This window comes from Vipera ursinii (genome assembly GCF_947247035.1).
Source record: "Vipera ursinii genome assembly, chromosome: 1".
NCBI classification, from domain to species: Eukaryota; Metazoa; Chordata; class Lepidosauria; order Squamata; family Viperidae; genus Vipera; species Vipera ursinii.
The window spans coordinates 146,217,109-146,239,126 of NC_139512.1; positions in this window are offsets into that span (position 1 = coordinate 146,217,109).

Consider the following 22,018-nt stretch of genomic DNA (forward strand, 5'->3'; position numbering starts at 1 on the left):
ACTGTTTCTTGTTTAATTCCCATTTTCAGAACATTACTTAGAATTTTAGACAGGTCTCTGTGACAAATTTTATTTTCTTTAGGCCTTGAAGAAGAAATCTTGCTTTTAATATGTTCCAGTACATCTTCCTGACATTGCTTGAAATAGGACTATTGAAAGTCAACAGGGTCATTTCTTTCCTGTATAACAATGCCAGAGTCAGCCTGGACTAATTTATAGAAACCATATATATTCCCAAAGCTTGCCATGTTGCTGTGCTTAAAGTACTTTGGAAAAATTGCCTTGGTAAAACTTTGTTTAACCAACAAAAGTCTGGCCATTCTGATATCAGGCGGTATGCTGATTATTCAGCATAGCATCCACCAGCACCCAAAGTTTACTAACAATGGCTGGGATTGCTGTGGTTTTGTCACTTATGCAGTCTATTGACATAACTGATTGCTATATTTGTGTGGCACGGCAGAAGGGACAAAGAAAAGACAGTATTGATCACTGTTCTTCCTCCTTTTGCTGATGCCAACTCTTCTATGGCTGGTGTGCCTCTCAACGTGCGCAAGGGATGACTTCCAGCTCTTGCTTAAGTAAGTTAGATTTCATCTGTACAACGACTTACCATGTAACTGATACTTAGTGTATGATTTAGGTAGTTAGGTTACGAAGAAATCCTCTGGATTTTTGTATTCATTATTCATTTTCCTCTTGGTCTTTAAAAAAACAAAATGGATAATAATGTTATGTCAATGTTTTGTTTTGTTATTTCACTTATCTCTGTTTAGGTTGGGCATTTATCCTTATTTCTTTAGAACCAGAACATTTGATCCGGCAGCTGTCTCTGACAGATTGAGTCTACTTGGGTGTTCACATTGGGAGATTATCTTGGCACTTGAAAAAAAAATGATTGCTAACATTGTCTCTGATTTCCATTTTCAAATGTGACCAACACCTGTTTTAGTATTTGCAGGTTTTTGACATCAACTGAATTTTGCTTGTCACAAGTAAAATTTTGTTTTTCTTCTGGGATTTATTTGACTTAATACAGTACTTTGGAAAAAGAAATGTCATATACTGGTCATATTAAGATTTAATTTTTTTAGAGTTCACCCCTGACATGTATTTTCACTGTATTTGCTGTGCCAGGTTTGAAGCCTGGAATATATCCAGTAAAAAAGTTAAAAGTGGTCTTGAGCTGCAGAGTGCACTCATCTGTCATAAATATGTATGTATGTTCATGCATACATACAACACATACATATACACAGTAGTGGGATTCAGCCAGTTTGTACCACTTCGGCAGAACCGGTAGCTAATTTTTATTGCCCAGGCCCAGAATGGATTTCCAGAAGCGGCATCCACACAGAGAACCTGTTGTTCACATATTTGAATCCCACCACTGCATATACATATAAGTAAAATATTTTTAAAAATTCAATACACTATTTTGATTTTTTCCAAAAAAATGGCATTTAAAGATAAGGATTTCAGTTTCCTCCAAGTGAAATTATACCATCATAGTAATTTCGGATGTCTTCACTTAAAAATTCTCCTTCTAAGCACTTTGGAATATTTATACATGCATTAATTAATTGAATGAATTGATTTAATTTTTGTTTATGGAATGCTGGGAACTAAACATTAGGTTAGGCACATTAGTTTTTATTATTTTCTGTGTTACAATTTGTCAGTTGCCATCCACTGGCAATGTTTGCAATTATAACATTTATTAGCATGATTTTTTTCAAGCTAGTAGCATTTTCAACCTCAAAGACATCTAAGTTATTAGAGGCAATAATTAATTGCTACCAGAGCAGAAGCTATTATCAATATTTATAAACATCTGTGATAAATAAGTCAATTTAATATGCATATTTTAAAGACTGAATAGAGCAAGGAACTAGAGACCCCATTTTACTTAAATAACAGAAAAAACTTTTTAAGTGTAATAGCAAAAGCCTTGTTAGAACTTTTTGACAGGAACATTTTCCTTCAGACTTATTGAACCCTTATTGTGTTTTATAAAAAAAGGAATCACTCTGTTGCTGGAGATGTATCCAGAATAATACTTTATTAAGATATGTTTTTTTCGGTATCCTAAAGTTATTAAATTGTGAGAAGAATTAGTTACATATATTACTTTTGGCTTTGAGACAAGGTTTAATATTTTCAACTATGTTTTGAACTACACAACTGCTACGTGGAAATTGGCATCTGGACTGTGGAAATGGATTCCCTGTGTCCCTGTTATTGTCAAGACATTGGTTCTTCAACATTTGAAAGAACAAATCTATGGTCCCAATTATTCAGTGAACTGGAAGACCTGATGTTACTTGTGTTTTATGCATCAGTTGCCTATAGACATAAAATAGGGATGGACAATTGCAACTGTTATGTAAAAAATTATCTAAATGGAGATAGATACAATTTATCTTGTTTTTTCTCTTTTCTCTTAAAGAAAGATATTTTCTTATTTTTCCTTTCTATTTTATTAAAGAAAAAAAAAGAAAATTTAAAAAAGAAAAGAAAAGCAGACCCATGTTTTTAGGCCTTATTTTCTCCCCAGGTTTATTTATTTTTAATGACAAATCTTGACTCTTTTCTATGACTAGCATCAAGGCTCATCATCAGATTTCCTTCCTATTTTTTTAAGACAAGAAGAGACTGTTTGTTTAGAATGTAGGATTACCATGGTGACAGTCTGTCCAGAGAATTTGCATTTTTATTGACAAACCAGAGATGTAATTTACATGCTGCTTTCAAGAAGAAGGTGTTGCCACCTGACAACTTCTTCTGGATATGTCACATATAAATGAAATAGTTCTCCTTCCTAAAATGAATCTTCTGCATCTAAAATTTGGAACTAGGAAAAAGATCCTGTGGAATTTGAAAGTTATTATCTATTAGAGATGTAAAAATTATGGTTACAACTTTGGCTCATAGGTTGTAAGCTATACGGTCTGCAGCAGTTTATCCGCCACAATCTGGCTTTATTAAAGAGTACCAATCATTGGAATAAATTGGATTGTTAGTTGCTTTAGGTTCAGACTTTGATGAATCAGATTTAGGGATGGTATTCTAACTGGATGCTAAAACAACATGATGCAGATTTGGAAATGTATTTTGCTTGAGTTTGGTTTTCCTTTTAGTTTTGTTGTCTAGATTGAAATGTGGTATTTAAACCCATTAGCAAAAGTTAGCATAAGCTGAATTGTTTATATTTAATATTTATATGTTATCTATAGTAAGGGTGTAGGTTTATACATATGTATAGTATGTTTAAATGTGTGTTATGTTTGTGTACACTTTTGAGACCAAACAACAAAATTTCATTTTTAACTTGTGCTAATTTGCCCACAGTAAAAAATGACAAGAATTGTTATCTGTCTGTCTGTCTGTCTGTCTGTCTGTCTGTCTGTCTGTCTGTCTGTCTGTCTGTCTGTCTATCTATCTATCTATCTATCTATCTATCTATCTATCTATCTATCTATCTATCTATCTATCTATCTATCTTGTTTCTTTATCTCTTAGGATGCTACTCAAAAGTTGTGATGAATGTCCCATTTTCTCTTCCTTTATTTAATTTGCAATGGCACTATAGCTTTATTTTATCAGGCAGTCTGTTTCAGTTATATGAGTTGTTAGAATGAAATATAAATTAATTGTGATATGCTACTGGTATATTATCATTCCCCTATACTTATCATTGTTCTTTATCAAAATGGTGAATTACACCATCCTTTGGCAAAGTTTTAGGTTATTTTATAAATACTTTATAATTGGAATAAATTTCATATATTTCTTATTGGTTTTTAAAGTGTGCATTGATATTTCAAAATGGGGTCATTTAAATATCTTGGAAAATGTTCTTAGTTGCTAAATATATACTACATTTATATAAATGATTAAAAAATCTCGGGTATGAATAAATATCTGTAAAATAAATATTGCAAAGTAGATGCATATTATTAGGTTTCTTGTATCAATAACTAATAAAATGAAGATGGAGGTTACTATTTCCCCAAATTTCAATTAAAGCACTGGGTTTATATTTTGATAAATCTATTGCTTTTGGAAATTCTAATAATATGTTTAAAAACTATTTTGGGTAAAACTAGGAAGTTATTTTACTTCTTTAATATATTGGTGAAGACTTGATTCCAGTTTTAGTCATGATTCAGTGTAGTAAAATAGGCAAGACATATTTAAAATACTTGGAAAAGAAAAGAGATAATAGATTTCTAATCTATTTTTCAAAGCATTTGATTTTTTATTAAAACAAATTGGATGTACTGAGAATGCTCAACAGCACTATATGCCATTAATGAAACTTTTGACAGTATAGTTTAGATCAGATACATTAGCTGGGTCTAAAGTTCCTAATATAACTGGAAAAGGTTTTGCAGTTCCTGAAGTTATAATTAATCTTTATTCACAGACAAAAACTTGGATAACAGTAGATATGGATAATTTGCAGATAGTTTGGAATAATGAGCTGGAATATTCTGTTTTAACATATCAAATAGTTGGGTTTTTAGAAAATGTTAAATTAGTATCATATGATGTTAAGGTCAAATTAATCCAAGAAAATATTATTCTTCAAGTATGTTGGATACCCCAGACAATGTATAATAGGGGTTGGTTTCAGCTTTTATATCTTAGAAATAAAGTATGTTGCAAGGGATTCTGACTCATTCATTTTGTGCATGCTCTTTTATTTTAAGTTACTTAAAAGAGACTATTTAAAATATATGAATACCATTCAAACACAACTATGTATAAAAATTAAATTAAAACAAGCCACCAATACAAATACAAAAAAAAGAAAAAAGAGAATAAAATTGTTTTATATTTCTACAATATAAATATAATACTTTCTGGAGACACACTTTCCCTGTCTCTTAAAAAAGAGACAGATTTCACTAAGCCAATTTTATAAATCTTACATACATGTTATTCTAAGAAGATACACTCATTTTTTTTGCAGCTTAAAATCCTGGATGAAAGACATGTTGATATGTTCTACATACGGATTGACTTTTTACATTTAAATAAATATTAAATAAATAAATAGACTTTTTTTAATCATGGCATGGGAATATATAATTCTGTGTGGTTGTTACTTACAACTCAATATTGATGGGCTGTCTGGTGGTAAAACAAAGCAACAAAAGCAAAGCAACAAAATCTACATGGTTCTACATGGTTCTGATACAACAAGAAAAATGGAATGGACTACAGAATTATCAGCAGAACCATCAAAGCTTGGGAGACAGAAAGCATTGATCTTACTTACTTCATCTTTTTTATTCCCAACAACATTTGTAAAAATACAGGAACCGCCGGGTAAGCAGATTACACCAACTTGGAAAACTACTCAGCAAAAGAAGAAGACCAGAGACAGATACAAGAGATTTGACTCACCCTACCAGATGGATTATTATGTGAATAAACATTTGTTTGAATATGGCTAAAAGAACAGAGAATTTTGAACATAAAGGGGCCTTATAACAAGGATAAGAGATTTAAGTAATATAGTATGTTCTATAATGTATGAAAGGGACGCAGTGGCTCAGTGGGTTAGGACGCTGAGCTTGTCGATCAGAAGACCGGCAGTTTGGCGGGTTGAATCCCGAGTGCCGCGTAGCAGAGTGAGCGCCTGTTACTCGTCCCAGCTTCTGCCAACCTAGCAGTTCGAAAGCACGTAAAAATGCAAGTAGAAAAATAGGGACCACTAAGGTGGGAAGGTAACAGTGTTCCGTGCGCCTTTGGCGTCTAGTCATGCCGGCCACATGACCACGGAGACATCCTTGGACAAACGCTGGCTCTTTGGCTTTGAAACGGAGATGAGCACCGGCCCCTAGAGTCGGAAACGACTAACACCCATGTGCGGGGGAACCTTTACCTTTACCTTATAATGTATGAAATGTAAAAATAGCAGGTTGATATAACTTTTATTAATATAAGTGAAATCTAAACTGATTAAAAAGGATGTTATATCTAGATACTATAAGATAGATAAAAAGTATAGTATTTTTTATAATGTATGACATAAAATATTGAGATGATGTACCTAAATGGGAAAATTTGGACAGTTAGATGACTAATATGAAGAAATTATGACTGATAAGAATTGGATTGAATATAAGGGAAATTAAGCATAAACAAAAATTATAAAAATAGGATGCATGCTGAACTAATGAGATGATGGTTATGAGAATAATATAAGCTGAAAAAATGTTATATATAGAGATTATTATTATTATTATTTGCATAAATATAAAAAACGCCTATATCTAATCATTTATATATTGAAAATATTAAGAATCGTATTTTGGCTAAGGTTGAAGAAGGAGAATACAAATGGGAGAAGGGAAGATCAAAGAAATATATCATTAATTAATATATTAATTCTGGAATTATCAAATTTAATCATTATTGATTGTTAATTAATTATTATTGTCCTTTTTTCTTGTTAAAATATAAACCAAGATAACACGCTGTACTGGAGATTGTTATAGTTAAAAACCAATAAAATAATTATTAAAAAAAGCAAGGCTATGTTTTATACTTGAAAGAAAACTGGGGGGAAAGGGAAAAAGAGCAGACTTCCTCTGTTGCAGTAGAAGGAAGCATTAACATTGAACCTCAACTTTTTACTTTTCCATAATATTATAAACTAGCCATTTCTATAACAACAGATGAATCTAATCAGTAAAACCCAAAATCCCCCCTCCTTTTTTGACACCTTGGTAAGCACTGGTGGTACTCAAATATTGTCATGTCCTAAAAGTGGTACAATCTGTGAAAAGGTTGAAAAGCCCTGATCTAAATCATTTATGAAGATATTGAAGAATACTGGGCCTAAGACAGAACCTTGTGGTACCCCACTGCTTACTTCTCTCCATATGGATGTAGTGCCATTGAGGACTACTCATTGAGTACGGTTTGTAAGCCAGCTACAGATCCACCTGGTGGTGATGTTGTCTATTCCACCTTTTCCTAGTTTGCCAGTTATTTTTTTTAAATTTTTTTTATTTTAATTCCATTTATATCCCGCCCTTCTCCGAAGATTCAGGGCGGCTTACAAGCTTAGCAGTAGCCTTCATTCTATGTATATGCCTGCTTATTAGGGCTTTCACACACACCCCAAGCAGCATTATTACAAAGTCAGCTTAATTGCCCCCAACAATCTGGGTCCTCATTTTACCTACCTCGGAAGGATGGAAGGCTGAGTCAACTTTGATCCTGGTGGGATGCGAACCTGCACTAATTGCAGGCAGCTGGTGTTACTTAAGGAGGCTTTAGCCCACTCCTCCACCAAGGCTCAATTAGTAGGTTGTGGTCTACTTTGTAATTAACCAGTTGCAAGTACTTGTCGTATATTTTAGATCCTGAAAAATAAACAAGCTAGTTTAGTAGCAATTAAAGAAATATTTGGCTTTCTTAAATGTACTACTTCTGTGCTGTATAGCAAACAATATGCTATCTTAATTTACACATTATTATGTTTGGCAAAAGGATGAGACTCATTCAACTGCATAATTTTCCTCCCTTGTGCCATTTAATTTGGGAACATGTTTCCAGCATCTAAGCACTGATAACACAGAAACAATATTACTCCAACATGTTATGTTTCAAAATTTGAATTAGGCATGGAAAATACACAACATATTGAAAGGGGAGAAAGCATATGCTAGTGAGATATGGGATATATGTAATTATGTTTCAACAGTTAACTTTTAAAAGGATAACTTCCTGGGGAAAAATATATATTCTCTGTAGAAAAGTGGATGTGTGAGACTAAATACCAGATAATACTTTTTAATATATTATTGATAGTACTTTGAATGATTTTGATCTCTGAAAAGCAGATCTATACATGAACATTAGGAGCTAAATTTGAAATGAGTACTTAATAGAATAAGTTAAAATGTTGCTTGATGATGTATTACGCTTTGGTAATTCCAGAAATTTATCCCTGAATAATTTAGTATTTCAAGCAGTAGTTCTGAATTTCTAGGGAAAGCCCTCAGAGGGACCTCTCATTGCTATATCTACCTCCTTATGGCTGGAGAGATAAAACTGGCGAGAAGGAAATCTTATTTTTTAGTTGTAGGGGTTAGTTTCTCATCCATTATGAATAATTTTCTTCCTTTAGATTTTTGCCTTTCTATAGTTTTATGTGTATGTGTATGCATGTATATATGTGTTTGTGTGTCATTATGGATAGGTAGGTAGGTAGATAGATAGATAGATAGATAGATAGATAGATAGATAGATAGATAGATAGATAGATAGATAGATAATTTTGCTATGAAGAACTGGAATATATATTTTGGATTTGTTATATCACAGATGATGATCCATCTGATAATTTTAGAATTAAGATCAAGTTGGTTATATGGCTTTTGCCAGGTGTTGACATTTGTTTTCTTCCCTCAACAAGCTTTTCTTAAATAAAATAAGCACTTTTGTTTTTTTAATAAATAAGGACAAAAGCTGCTCATTCAACATTCTGTCATGCAGAGATTAAAAATGTTTATAAAATATAAAGATTAAATATCAGAACAGGAAGGGATTTATTTCTACTGGCAACAATCTAACAGGCTCCTAAGAATGATTCATTAGAAAATATCATGAGACCATTGCATAACTCCTTTAAAGTAATGCTTTTAAGATAGCCGGTTAGTATGTTGTAGGAAAATGAGGTAGACATCTGAATACATTTAAATTCAAGGAAGCAGTTGTTTTGAATGGCAGATTAGGCACTGATTTCATCAAATTTGGTTTCAGTTTACCACTGGGGGCTTCTCTCTGTTTCTGTCTCTTTCTGGTTCAGCTGACTAGAGGATCTGAATACACTTAACTGCAACGAAGGAGCTGCTTTGAGTGGCAGATCTGGCAACAACTGGTCTCATTAAACTTGGCTGAAATTTACCATTGTGGCCCTCTATACGTGTGGATCTATCTGGCTCAGTTGAATGCACGACTAATCTGAATAATCTAAGTGCCAACAGGCTTATTCCCTGTTTATATAGAGCACATCGTGAACACCAAATAGCAGTCAGCAAACATAATGAAAGCTCCTTAATCTCACAATATGGACAGACTCAACCATAATTTCAACTGGAAAAGTGTTAGCATCTTAAGACCAAGCCAAATCTGAAATTCCAGGAAGCTTGGTATACAGTCACCAACAGACTTATAATTATACATAATTCAAAAGAGAAAAGAAATAAAAAGGCCAGAATATATATAAACATAAATACACATACACATATACCCCTTCTTTGTTTAGCAACCAAGTTCCATTCCAATGACCATGTCATTAAGCAAAATGTTTGCTAAATGAACTGAAAACCATGAGAAAGAGGCTACGTAGATCACTGTTTGCTTCTATCTCAGTATATATATCCAGAAAAAAACATCTGTCCCCAGAAAAAATGAAATGATTGGAAATTACATTCCTGAAAAAAAAAGGTGGGAGAGCTGAGCAGCAGAAGAATTCTCCAGTGGATTTTGCCAAAATAGCTCAGTCTGGACAGAATTTCTTAATCCACTTTTGAGTCAAGCCAGCATGAGTGTAGGGCTGAAGCAGCTTAAACAATAACTAGAGATATGCCTAAGAAGAAATCTTCAGGATTGTTAGTGTAAAGTATTATACACGACCATTTCAGTTCACATTCTTGTGACTGGAGATGAGATACATTTGTAGCTGAAGACAAAATATAAATCTCTGGATACCTTAGAACACGGATGTTAAACTTGCCACATCACGTGCTGTGTTGCAACATATTGCACCTTTTTTTGCATTGCTGGAGCTGGGGTGGTGTGGCCTCTGCATGATGCACCCGATCCATGGGCCGGCAGTTTGACACCCCTGCCTTAGGAGAATACTAGACAAATCTAGCAACCTATTATTCTAGCAGATTCATTCCTGCCCCAAATCTATCAGACAATTCTGCCTACTCAGTAAAGGGGATATTGTGTAGCCGGTTCTTTGCAGGCAATAAGCGAGACGGAAGGTTGCAAACAGGAACATGCATTATTGAAGTAAACAGGAACAGAACTGAAACAGTGGCTGCTGTGCAGCTACTTATACAGTTGGCCACTAAGCGGCAGCCAATAGGTTTAAAGGAACTCATTCCTGCCCCAAATCTACCAATGAACTTCTTGGAGACAACAAGTCTGGCTTAGTCAGTGACCATTACACAGACACACCATTGAGCAACCTTTAAGCAGCATTTAAACAGACATGTGAATCAGTATAAGTAAAAACCCCAATACATTACAGGGGACAAATTTAAAGAGCAATCATTGAGGCAAAATAGAAAAGAGAGTCTTTGAAGGAACAAGCTAATCCTGTTAACAAGTAAGGAATCTATGTATTTCTATCACTTTTTTTGGCATCAGTTGAATGGCACTGATCCATTTTGTTCTTTTCTTTCTAAGAGAAAGAAACATTTCTGCTCTGATGGATAAACATGTCGCTTTTTGTTGTAGAATTTGAAGGAAGAGCTTTTTAACTGTCACAGGGTTTTAGATAACCTCCTGGTATTTTTTAACACTGCAGGCATAAATATTGGTTAATTGAGTTTTTAAAAAGTTATTTTAGTGAAAATGGTCCAACGGTTTTTTTTAAAAAAACCCAGCACATTTTTCTTTTTACATAAATGAGGTCTTTTTAATTTATCTTAACTTCATATGGTTTTTAGTCTATGCCTTTTGATTAATGACTCATGAGTCTTGCCAGTGTAGACTTTTAAATGCTTTTTAGTCAGAATGCCATGCTGAAAAGAATATTAACAGCTCTAAATTAAAACAAAATGTCCATTGCCATTTTTCATTTTTTTTATCCTGTAAGCAAGCAAGCAAGCAAGGATGTAGTGAGCTTGCTTCATGTACTTTAAAAATTAACTGTTTTTGAAACACTTATACACATGGAGGATATATTATATAAATATTTCTGTTTTTCAAAATTGTGATAAGGTATATCATAGTACAAATTGTGCTAAAATATGAACGACATAATATCATTTAGCTTTTGGATTTTTGCAGATTTTAAAAATACAGATTTGAAGGCTTGCACATGGAAGCAATATGGGAACAGTAACTAGAAGTTTAAAAAGCTGGCATTAAGTTTTAAGATCAATAAAAAGTTGGTAAAAAAAAGTCCAGTGCTGCTAACATATTTAATATTTTGTCTCTCTCTCTCTCCCTCTTTTTAATTTAGCACTGGGACATTCAATGTCTCCATTCTTACATATAACATATCTGTGAATGAGCAATATAATAAATTCACTTCATAGTTATTTCCTGTGACAAGGTAACCCACTAAAACAGAACTGTATGATCCTTGCATTTATTGGGCGCTAGCAAATAATGTGTTGATAAAAGAAAATGTGTAGTGTTTAAAAACAAATGCTCCTCAATTTATGGATATTTCTTATGGTTAGCGTATTTCTTTTGGTCATGGTGTTGAATTCAAGACTTCAGCTGTATTTCCTACAGCTTAGAAGCTTATGTGGTCTTTTCCATCTTCCCCCTTGCTCTTACAGATTAAAGTTGTCAAAACAAAAGATATTCCTTGCTGCTTGTAATGCCTTGTTTGGACAAAAGGTGATGAATAGATTGTCCTTTGGCACTTTTATTTCATAAAGTACTATATGACTGGACTACACATTTAAGTGTTTTTTAAAAGCCTCAGTCTTATGAAGCTGCATGTTCCTACTGGTATTCCCTTCTGAAAAAAAAATCAAAAGTGTTACAGGTAGTCCTCAACTTCATTTAGTGACCGTTCAGAGTTATAACGGCACTGAAAAAAGTGACTTACAACTATTTTCCACACTTATGACCCTTGCAACATCCCCATGGCCATGTGATCAAAATTCAGATGCATGGCAACTGGTTCATATTTATGACGGTTGCAGTGTCCTGGGGTCATGTGATCTCCTTTTGCGACCTTCTGACAAGGAAAGTCAATGGGGAAGCCAGATTCACTTAACAACCATATTACTAACTTAACAATTGCATTGATTCACTTAACAACTGGAGCAAGAAAGATTTAAAATGGGGCAAAATTCACTTAATGTTTTGCTTAGCAACAGAAATTTTGGGTTCAGTTGTGGTTGTAATTTAAGGACTACCTGTATTTACAAAGCTAATCTTTTATTTATTTTTATTGCTTTTCAATGACAACCCTCCAAGTATATATTTCTCATACATTTGTATAACTATCATTCTTTTTTAACCTACTTTATTTTGCATAAATGAGTTCAATATTCCATTATACCTATCCGGACAATGTCTAAGTCTCTACGCAGTCTGCTCATACGTGGCAAGTGCAATCAGGTCTTCCACCCACAATACCATCATTTATCTTTCCAGTGCTGCAATATCAATCTTTTGGTCATACCAAGAGGGTGGAGGATTCATGCACATTGTCTAGTTATCAACTTCCAAGTACAAGGTATGTAGTTCAAGGAAGTATTATCATCTAAAAATTTTAGCTTTTGTTACACAGTCGTATTTATATAATCCAGTATTTTCTCTCCAAACTTAGTAAATGTAAGAAATTATAAAAAAAACCACACATGTGTTTTCAAGAAATGTTATCCTTATTACATCTCCAATAAAATGCTGCTTTTGACAGTCCTTTTCTATGCAAGTGTAGGAAAGTTGGATAAATTCTAAATATTATATTTTGTTGCACAAATTGTAATTTGAAGTCCATTAACACTCTTGGTACAGAAGTTAAAACTCTATTTCATTGTGTATGCTAAAAAGCTAATCTACAGAATTGTGATGAAAATATTATTTCCTTAGGAAAAAAGTTTCTATTACATTTCCCCCAAAAAACATGTCTGTAAATGAATTTTCCTGATCCCTGGCATACATTTTTCTCCTTCTCCTCTTCAATTGTGTTGATATTCATCTTAGATTATTGCTAGGTTTATAGAACAATAGTGATTTTGTTCTCATTTATATTTTGTTTCTCCACTGGATATACTGACATATGAAGCTGAAAGCACACTGCATAATGCTATGGAAAATGGTCTGGTGAATATTTCACAAGTGGAAAATTCACAAATGGCCAAGGCCATATGACAGAAATATGACTCTATTATGTGTTACCTCAAGTTATTTCAAAGTTTAAAGTTTTCATGTTTTTACATTTGAATCAGATTTATTTGGTGAAGCTCAATGAATTATGACATGCAATTTTAATTAGTCAGAAAGTAATGCTTTATAACTCCTCTTTATATGACAGCGCTCACTTTGGCTCACTTTGCAGTGACAAGAATAGCAAAGTGTGAAAAGCTCCAAAAATAGTTAATTAGGTTTGATCACACAGCACCAGTTCTAACGGTTACTCAGTAGAAAAATAGCAAATGCAGTTCTAAAAATACACTGCAAAAAGTCAGTTTTGGAAACAAACAAAAACAGATTGTATTGTATAGAAAATGTTGTGATTAATAGCTTGGGATTTAAAAAAAGACATTACACTTGTTTAAAATGGAATTGTTCCAAATATTGACCAGATGCTCAGCAGCAGATGGTTCATATTATGTCTATTCCATATTCCATATACATATACAGAGATGCATATTTGCATGACATGCTCCTTCATTATTTCAGACATTTGTGCTCTCAATCAGATCTTGATATTAGTGATAGTTATGAAATCCAGTAATAGGTATTAAATTTCCCTAGGAAAATGCTCCATGATGCTCTGGGACCACTTCAAAGTAAATATGCCTAGGACAGCACTGCTTTTATCATGGAAACACTTTGAAATATGGTCCTTCTGAGGCCGTGGTCAGAAACCCTACCTTCTTATGCTTAGAAATATTCTAACAGTATAGAATGACCATCTTCTACATTACTGGATTAAGCTTAACTATTGCCTTTTCTATCTTTCTTTTTCCTCATTAAAGTCCATGCTATTACATGACCTTGATATCTTGGTTTATGTACACTACGTGCATTGATAAGGATTACATGAAACCCATTCCTCAGTAGTATGGCATATATATCACACTGGGAAGATTGTATGATCAGTCTTTGATCTGTTGAAACCAGAGCAAGCACTTAGTGGGGAAGGCATTGGTGCAGTGATACCACATTTATGAAATACCTCCTCTTCTCAGGCAATGGTTTCTTAGAGATGGACTACTGAATGTTTGACTAAAGAAATGTATTTTCTGAATGTCTACTACAAAATGGGATAGTTTTGTTTGTTTGTTTGTTTGTATTCTGCCTTTATTATTTTTATAAATAACTCAAGGTGGCACACGTATCTAACATACCTTCCTCCTCCTATTTTCCCCCTAACAACAACTCTATGAAGTGGGTTGGGCTGAGAGAGAGTGATTGGCCGGAAGTCACATAGCTGGTTTGTGTCATGACATTTTTCTTGGGATGCAGACCCTGAAATAGCACCTGGATGAGAGTCAATAAAGTGAAATTGTCTGGATGAGAGTCAAAAAACTGAAGCTGAATGGAGGCACCATGAATTAGTAACTCAAGAATGTGAGAACTGGAAAAGCTTCTAAATAAGGTAAAACTGTGTGGCTTTGGTATACTCACAGATTGATCTCTGTCACTCCAGACCCTCATGGCATCGATGGTTAAAAGTGCACTGACCCTGTGATTCCAGGTAGCTGTGATTTCACAGGTGGAATGATGGCCAAGCTAGACAAAAATATCTTGCCCAGGGTAGTACATGCTCTGGTAATGTACATACTACTGAGGAATGGGTTTTGATTACCACAATGTGCTCTAAATACCTTGAAGATTATGAAAAAGTTGCGGTGAGTAAAGACTGTGACAGTAAGACAGTGGGAGCAGCACCACATAGCACTGGTCCTAAAAAAAACCCTGCTCTGGTTGCCTGTATGTTACTGGTCTGACTGCAAGGTTTCACTGAGGACGTAAAGGTTTAGGTCTCTGGTAGTTGTGGGACTGCTGTATTCAGTATTCAGTACTGAATACTGAAATTTAAGATCTGCAGGGTAACATGGTTCGTAGAGGACCTTCTCTGTTAGGGCAACCTGACTTTAAAATGTCCTTTTCCTGGAGGCCAGAGTGGTACTTGATGTCTGCTTTTCACTCTTGCAGTCAGGACTATCTGCAGCCTACTTATTCATGCTTTTGGTTCCTCTTTAAATGTTTCTCTGTCAGTTTCACTTATATATTATTGTATGCTTTAAATTATAAAAAATACATTATTTATGTCATATTTACAATACTTTAGTTTTTGAATTGCACTTGCTACAACTACCCTTCTACTAAAATCAAAGTTAGTTTTTCTTCACAACTTACCTTTCCAACTGTAATCATAAAATTCTCAATTACATTTATAGTTTGTTGAAAATATGTGTGATGAAGTTTCTAATATAAAACAAATCCTTTCAAAGCAGTACAGGCAAGACCAAGCTTAAGGCACTGATATAAATCTTATATTCCCTTTTGAGCTTCTTCTCTAATGTGAATGATACGTTTGACACTTGTTTTTTTTCTTTTCTTTTAACCCACTAAGTCTGAGACAAACACATTCTTTATAGAGAGTCCCTTTTTCCTTGTTTGGCAGCTAGGAAAGTACAAAGTGCTCTGTGGAGGCATTCGGTATTTTTGCTTCATTAGATTTAGCTGTTGGATATTTCCTAAAACTGGTTTTAGAGATTAGAAAGCAAAAACAGGCATGGAGAAATAAATTCAGTAGAATGCCTTATTGTCTTTCTATTTTTAAACAATAAACTGCATTTTTTTTATTTATCTGTCATAGAAAACCAGGTTGTGGTGTTTAAGATGCTGGCCTAGAAACCAAGAGATATGATCTTTTGTCTTCTTGTGGCATGAAAGCCAGTAGGATGGCTTTGGGTCAGTCAATTTTAGACCAATCTGCCTGACAGGCTTGTTGTAGGAACAATGAGGGGCAGGAGGCATGTTTATACCTTTAAAAAGGCAGGATAAAAATATAACAATGCATTAAATTTATATTAATTTGTTGACCGTGTAAGAAAGAAAAGATTAAACTTGGAAGTTTAATTATTATTTTTTTAAAAAAATGTAATTTTATTAAAAATTATGACCATAGTGATACAAAAAATAATAGGTAAAGTTAAGTCCAGTCATGTCGCAAAAAGTTGGAAGGTCTGACTGAACTTTTTTTAGTTCACCAATTTCCGTTGAAAAAAGGTGCCGGAATGCCGTTCCATGCGTTCTATGACCAAAAAAGCACTGTATTTAATCACAATATTAAGTTCCTTCTATTCCCCTCTAAAGGGGCGCAGTGGCTCAGTGGGTTAGGACGCTGAGCTTGTCGATCAGAAGGTCGGCAGTTTGGCAGGTTGAATCCCGAGTGCCGCGTAGCAGAGTGAGCGCCTGTTACTCGTCCCAGCTTCTGCCAATCTAGCAGTTCGAAAGCACGTAAAAATGCAAGTAGAAAAATAGGAACCACTACGGTGGGAAGGTAACAGCGTTCCATGCGCCTTTGGCATCTAGTCATGCCGGCCACATGACCATGGAGACGTCCTCGGACAAGCGCTGGCTCTTCAGCTTTGAAACGGAGATGAGCACTGGCCCCTAGAGTCGGAAACGACTAGCACACATGTGTGGGGGAACCTTTACCTTTACCTTTTTATTCCCCTGTAGTGTCCAGCCTTCCAAGTCCCTTGGTTGTTTTTTTTTTAAGAAAAAAGAATTTAAAACAAAACCATTTTTCTCCACAGGAAAAGAAATTCTTTTTATAGCTTGAGAGGATCTGAATCTGTCTTGAGCTCTGCATGTCACATGAGCTTCTTGACATATTTATATGTATAGGTCTAAGAAATACTATGGTGGATGACTGCAGTTCCTTAATGATAGAACTTAAGAATTAGGCATTTCAAAGAAGCACTGAGGTGATACAAAAAACATAGAGCAATTGATACTAAAATAACATATCACTCATGTCAACTTTCACTGCGTGGTTTTTCCCTTCCTCTTCTGGGCTACTTGATTTCTTATAAAATTTAGAATAAGGATTTTCTTTTAAATTTTATTTGTACAGTCCCTTTGGGAAGCTTGACGGGTAAAGTGCTTTATAGTGTTTATTGCATTGCATTATCACATTGCAAACTATCTGAGGCTACAGAATTTCCTACAGCCAATCAGGAAATGAATAATGGGCAGATGCTGCTGCATCAGTTTGATGTGAATTCGTTGCAAGGATTGAATAAACTTCAGCTTTGTAAGAGGCACATAATTTGGAGAGGAAATCTGGAAGATATTTTAATTCTTTAAAAAAATTCCAATATTTAAATGCTTGGAAATGTACTGGCCCTTTCTCAACTGAAGGTGTCAGATAGCAATATTTTGGAACTATGTGAACATAGATTTCTTTTCTTGTGGTAGTGTCAAGTAATGGTCATTTTGTCCATTTGACAAAATGAAGCAGCCATTCTAAATAGCAGTATGAAATGAGTGGCGAATTGGAAACCAGGTCCTTTTTGTTATTATACCTTATATTTCAATATAAAACAGGAATAATCTAATTATTTTGGTAGTAATTCAGTAATTAATTAGATAAGTGGTATGTAATTAAGGAAAATAGCCAGAAACTTTCTTGCAATCCCTTTTCATTTCCTAGAGTCTACCTTTTGATTCTTTGCTTTATCCCATCATAGGTTTTACTTAAAATTGTTGACTTTCTTTTGTTTAAATATTTTGAATTTTGAACACTTATTGGAACAATTCTTTTCATGAAACCACTGTTTTGGATATAATCTGTTCAAAGAAGACAATAATTTCTTTTATTTATTTATTTATTTTATTTTTTTAGTTATATTTATATACCGCCCTATTCCCTGAGGACTCAGGGCGGTTTACAGGAAATTAAAAATCCAAAATACAAAAATTAAGAACCAAATTAAAAAAATATTAAATTAACCCTGTAGTCAATTAAAAAGAACCCCAAATTAAAAATTCCTCCTCAGTCTGGGCCCGAGAGCTCAAAGAGCCAGGTCTTCAGGCCCCGGCGGAATGATCGAAGGTCGGGGGCAGTTCTCAGCTCCACCGGCAGCTGGTTCCAGAGGGCAGGCGCTCCCACCGAGAAGGCCCTATCCCTGGGTGTCGCCCGCCGGCAGTCTCTTACCGGCGGGACCCTGAGCAGACCCTCCCTGTGGGAGCGCACTGGGCGAAGGGCATTTGATGCCGGCAGCAGGTGTTCCCTCAGATATCCCGGACCCAGGCCATGTAGGGCTTTATAGGTGATAACCAGCACCTTGAATTTCACCCGGAGGGCAACCGGAAGCCAATGCAGCTCGCGGAGTAGAGGTGTTACATGGGAGTATCGGGAAACCCCCATTACAACTCGCGCGGCCGCATTCTGCACCAGTTGAAGCCTCCGAGTGGTCTTCAAGGGCAGCCCCATGTAGAGAGCGTTACAGTAGTCCAAACGGGAGGTCACAAGCGCATGAGTAACTGTGCGTAGGGCGTCTCGGTCCAGATAGGGACGCAACTGGCGCACCAGGCGAACCTGGGCAAAAGCCCCCCTGGTCACGGCTCCTATATGGTCTTCAAAATTGAGCCGTGAATCCAGGAGGACGCCCAAGTTGCGAGCCCTATCGACGGGGGGTAACACCTCACCCCCCATCATTAAGGATGGAATAACTTGGTAAACCCGAGATGCCGATATGCACAGCCACTCAGTCTTGGCGGGATTGAGACGAAGCCTGTTTCTCCCCATCCAGACCTGAACCGCCTCCAGGCACCGGGACATCACGGAGAGGGCATCACTGGGTTGGTTCGGGGTGGAAAGAAAAAGTTGGGTATCATCAGCGTACTGATGATACCCCACCCCAAAACCACGAATGATCTCGCCCAGCGGCTTCATATAGATGTTGAACAGGAGAGGCGAGAGAACCGACCCCTGAGGGACTCCACAAATGAGAGACCTCGGGGCGGATCTCTGCCCTCCTGTCAACACCGACTGCGAGCGGCCCTGGAGGTAGGAGGAGAACCACCGTAAAACAGTGCCTCCCACTCCCAGCCCCCTGAGACGCCGCAGTAAGATACCATGGTCGATGGTATCGAACGCCGCTGAGAGATCTAATAGGACCAGGACAGAGGAGCAACCCCTGTCCCTAGCCCTCCAGAGATCATTCACCAGCGCGACCAATGCCGTCTCCGTGCTGTGTCCGGGCCTGAAGCCCGATTGGTACGGGTCCAGATAATCAGTTTCCTCCAGGAACAGAGGGAGCTGATGCGCCACCACACTCTCAACAACCTTCGCCAGAAAGCGAAGGTTGGAGACTGGACGGTAGTTGTTTAAAACAGCCGGGTCCAAAGCAGGCTTCTTGAGAAGGGGTCTCACCACCGCCTCCTTCAAGGCGGCAGGAAAGACACCCTCCTTCAAGGAAGCAGTTATTACTGCATGGAACCAGCCTCGTGTTCCTTCCCGAGCCGCATAAGCTAGCCAGGAGGGGCACGGATCCAACAAACAGGTGGTGGTGCTCAGTCTCCCCATGATCCTGTCCACATCATCAGGGGAAACAGGGTCGAACTCAGTCCAGATAACGTGCTCAAGACCGCCTGATTCCTCCACATTAGACTCTGCCCAGTCAGAGTCCAAGCCGGTCCGGATCCGAGCGATTTTGTCCGCCAGATGATGACTAAACTCCTCGGCTCGTCCCTGCAAGGGATCCTCTCTCACCTCCTGATTAAGGAGGGAGCGAGTCACCCTAAACAGGGCGGCCGGGCGATTATCTGCGGACGCGATAAGGGCGGCAAAGTAGTTAGACTTCGCCGTCCTTATCGCCGCAAGATAAGACCTTATAAAGGTTCTTAACTGCAATCGGTCGGATTCGGACCGGCTGGATCTCCAACCACTCTCTAGACCTCGTCTCCGCCGCTTCATCTCCCGGAGCTCCACAGAGAACCATGGGGCCCAACGGGATCTGCGTCGGGTCAGAGGTCGCATGGGTACAACGCAGTCGAGTGCCCTGGTGGCTGCCGTTTCCCAGGCCTCCACCAGGGCATCGACTGGGCTGTGGGTAAGGGTGATAGGTATAGGCCCAAGCGCCCTCTGGAACCGATCTGGGTCCATTAGGCGCCTGGGGCGGAACCACCTGGTCGGCTCCGCCGCCCAGCGGCGGGGGATGGCATGACGGAAAACTAGCCTCAGGAGGTAATGGTCTGACCATGACAGAGGGGTGATGGACGGAGAACCCCCTCCCAGATCATCCAACCACATAAAGGGATTTTTTTTCTTTAAAGCTATTTTTGTTAGGTTATTTTAAAAAGTACAATTTTCACACATACATAAACTACATCAAATTTGCAGAAATCTGAACTCACATGTTGATCTTTATTCATTGTAATAAAGAATTTTTAAGATAATCACAATATATAAAACTTATTAGCAAAACATTTCAAATAGCTTCCTTTTGAGTGCAAGCAGAGAGTACCAGATGTGTCTGAGAGACAAATAACAGGATAAATTTGAATTAGTTATCAGCCAATAATTTATCAAAGAATAGATGAAAAAATACTTATATTACATCAAAAGTTCTTTGCAGTTAATTGGAACTGTAAGTTGTACCAAGCTACTGCGGTGGCTGAGACTTCCAATAGATTCAGTATAGAGACAAGGTAACACTGACAGTTTCTTTTTAATTATATAATTCTTTCTGCAAAAATATGTACAGTAAGTTCACACTAAAGGTAGGTATGATGGCAAAAAGTTAAAGAACTCTTACACTAAAGCCCCTCTCATATAGATGACCATTCAGCCTTAAGGTGAATATCTGTTAGAAGGTGGAACCACTTTACATGACAGCCTCTTATAATGGTTAACGGCTTGTACATTCAGGCCATACTTCCTAACATCTAACTTGAATCCATTTCTTTATAGTTTAACCACATATTAGTTTTTTTTTCTGTTCTCTAAGAATAAGTCCACTCCATCTTCCACATGACAAGTCTTCAGATATTTCAAGACTGTTATACTATCTCCCCTCACAAATCTCTTGCTCATGCTAAACTTACCCAGATTTTTTAAATATATGCCATTAAACTTGGTTTCTAGACCTCCTCAGCATATTGGTAGCCCTCTTCTGAACTCACTCCAATTTTTCCCTGTCCTTTTTGAACTGTGGTGCTAAGAATTGGATCAATACTCCAAGTAGGGCCTGACTAGAGCAGAACGAAATGGGACAATTTTTTTTCCAATGAGCTGGCCTCTATGTTTCTATCATAGTACCCCAAGCAAATATTGTCTTTTTAGTAGGTGCATCACTGCTGGTTCATGCTTATCTTGTGGTTGTCTATATCCATTTCATGTGGACTACTCCCAGGCCAGATGTAGATTTAATTTAGAGATTTTCTTAGTTATATTATCTAAATTATTTTTAGTCTCATTATGGTTTCTTTTTATGTCCTCTTTGTATGAAACAATTGTTAGGTGAATTAGTTGTAGTGTAGAGTACATTTCCTTCTGAAAGGTATTTGTTTTTTCTTGAGGCATCATTCCTGGAGATCCTTTAATATCACCAGTCTCAGTAAGAGTAGAACAAAGTTTCCTCTAGTTTTCTGGTCTTTATATGTAGCCTTTATAATCCAACAGATTCCAGAATGAAGATTCCAGTCCCCAAAGCAATATTTTATAATGATCCTTTGTCTCGGGCATCCAAAAACTGTCAGTCAGGCAAAGTTATAATCCACAATGCTCAAAGTGTTCAACCTCCCAGAAAACAGCTCAAAAGTCTCTCCCAGCCAGACCTAATCAAAGGTCTTTTTTTCTCTCTCCCACTAGCTCTTGAGATTAAAAGTCCAAGCTCAGTAGGTGTTTATAGTCCAAAAAGGTCAGGGTGATAAGTATGCCAAAATATTTTCCTTTATTGCCAGCTGTTCTCCCTTAAGCTAGGAGTCACCAAGTAGCCAGGAAGCTAGTTATAGTGCTGTACTCAAATCCACCACTAGATGTCATTCAAAATCCATTTTCCACTCTTAAGACAAAGGATGGATTTCTTATGTTTCACCT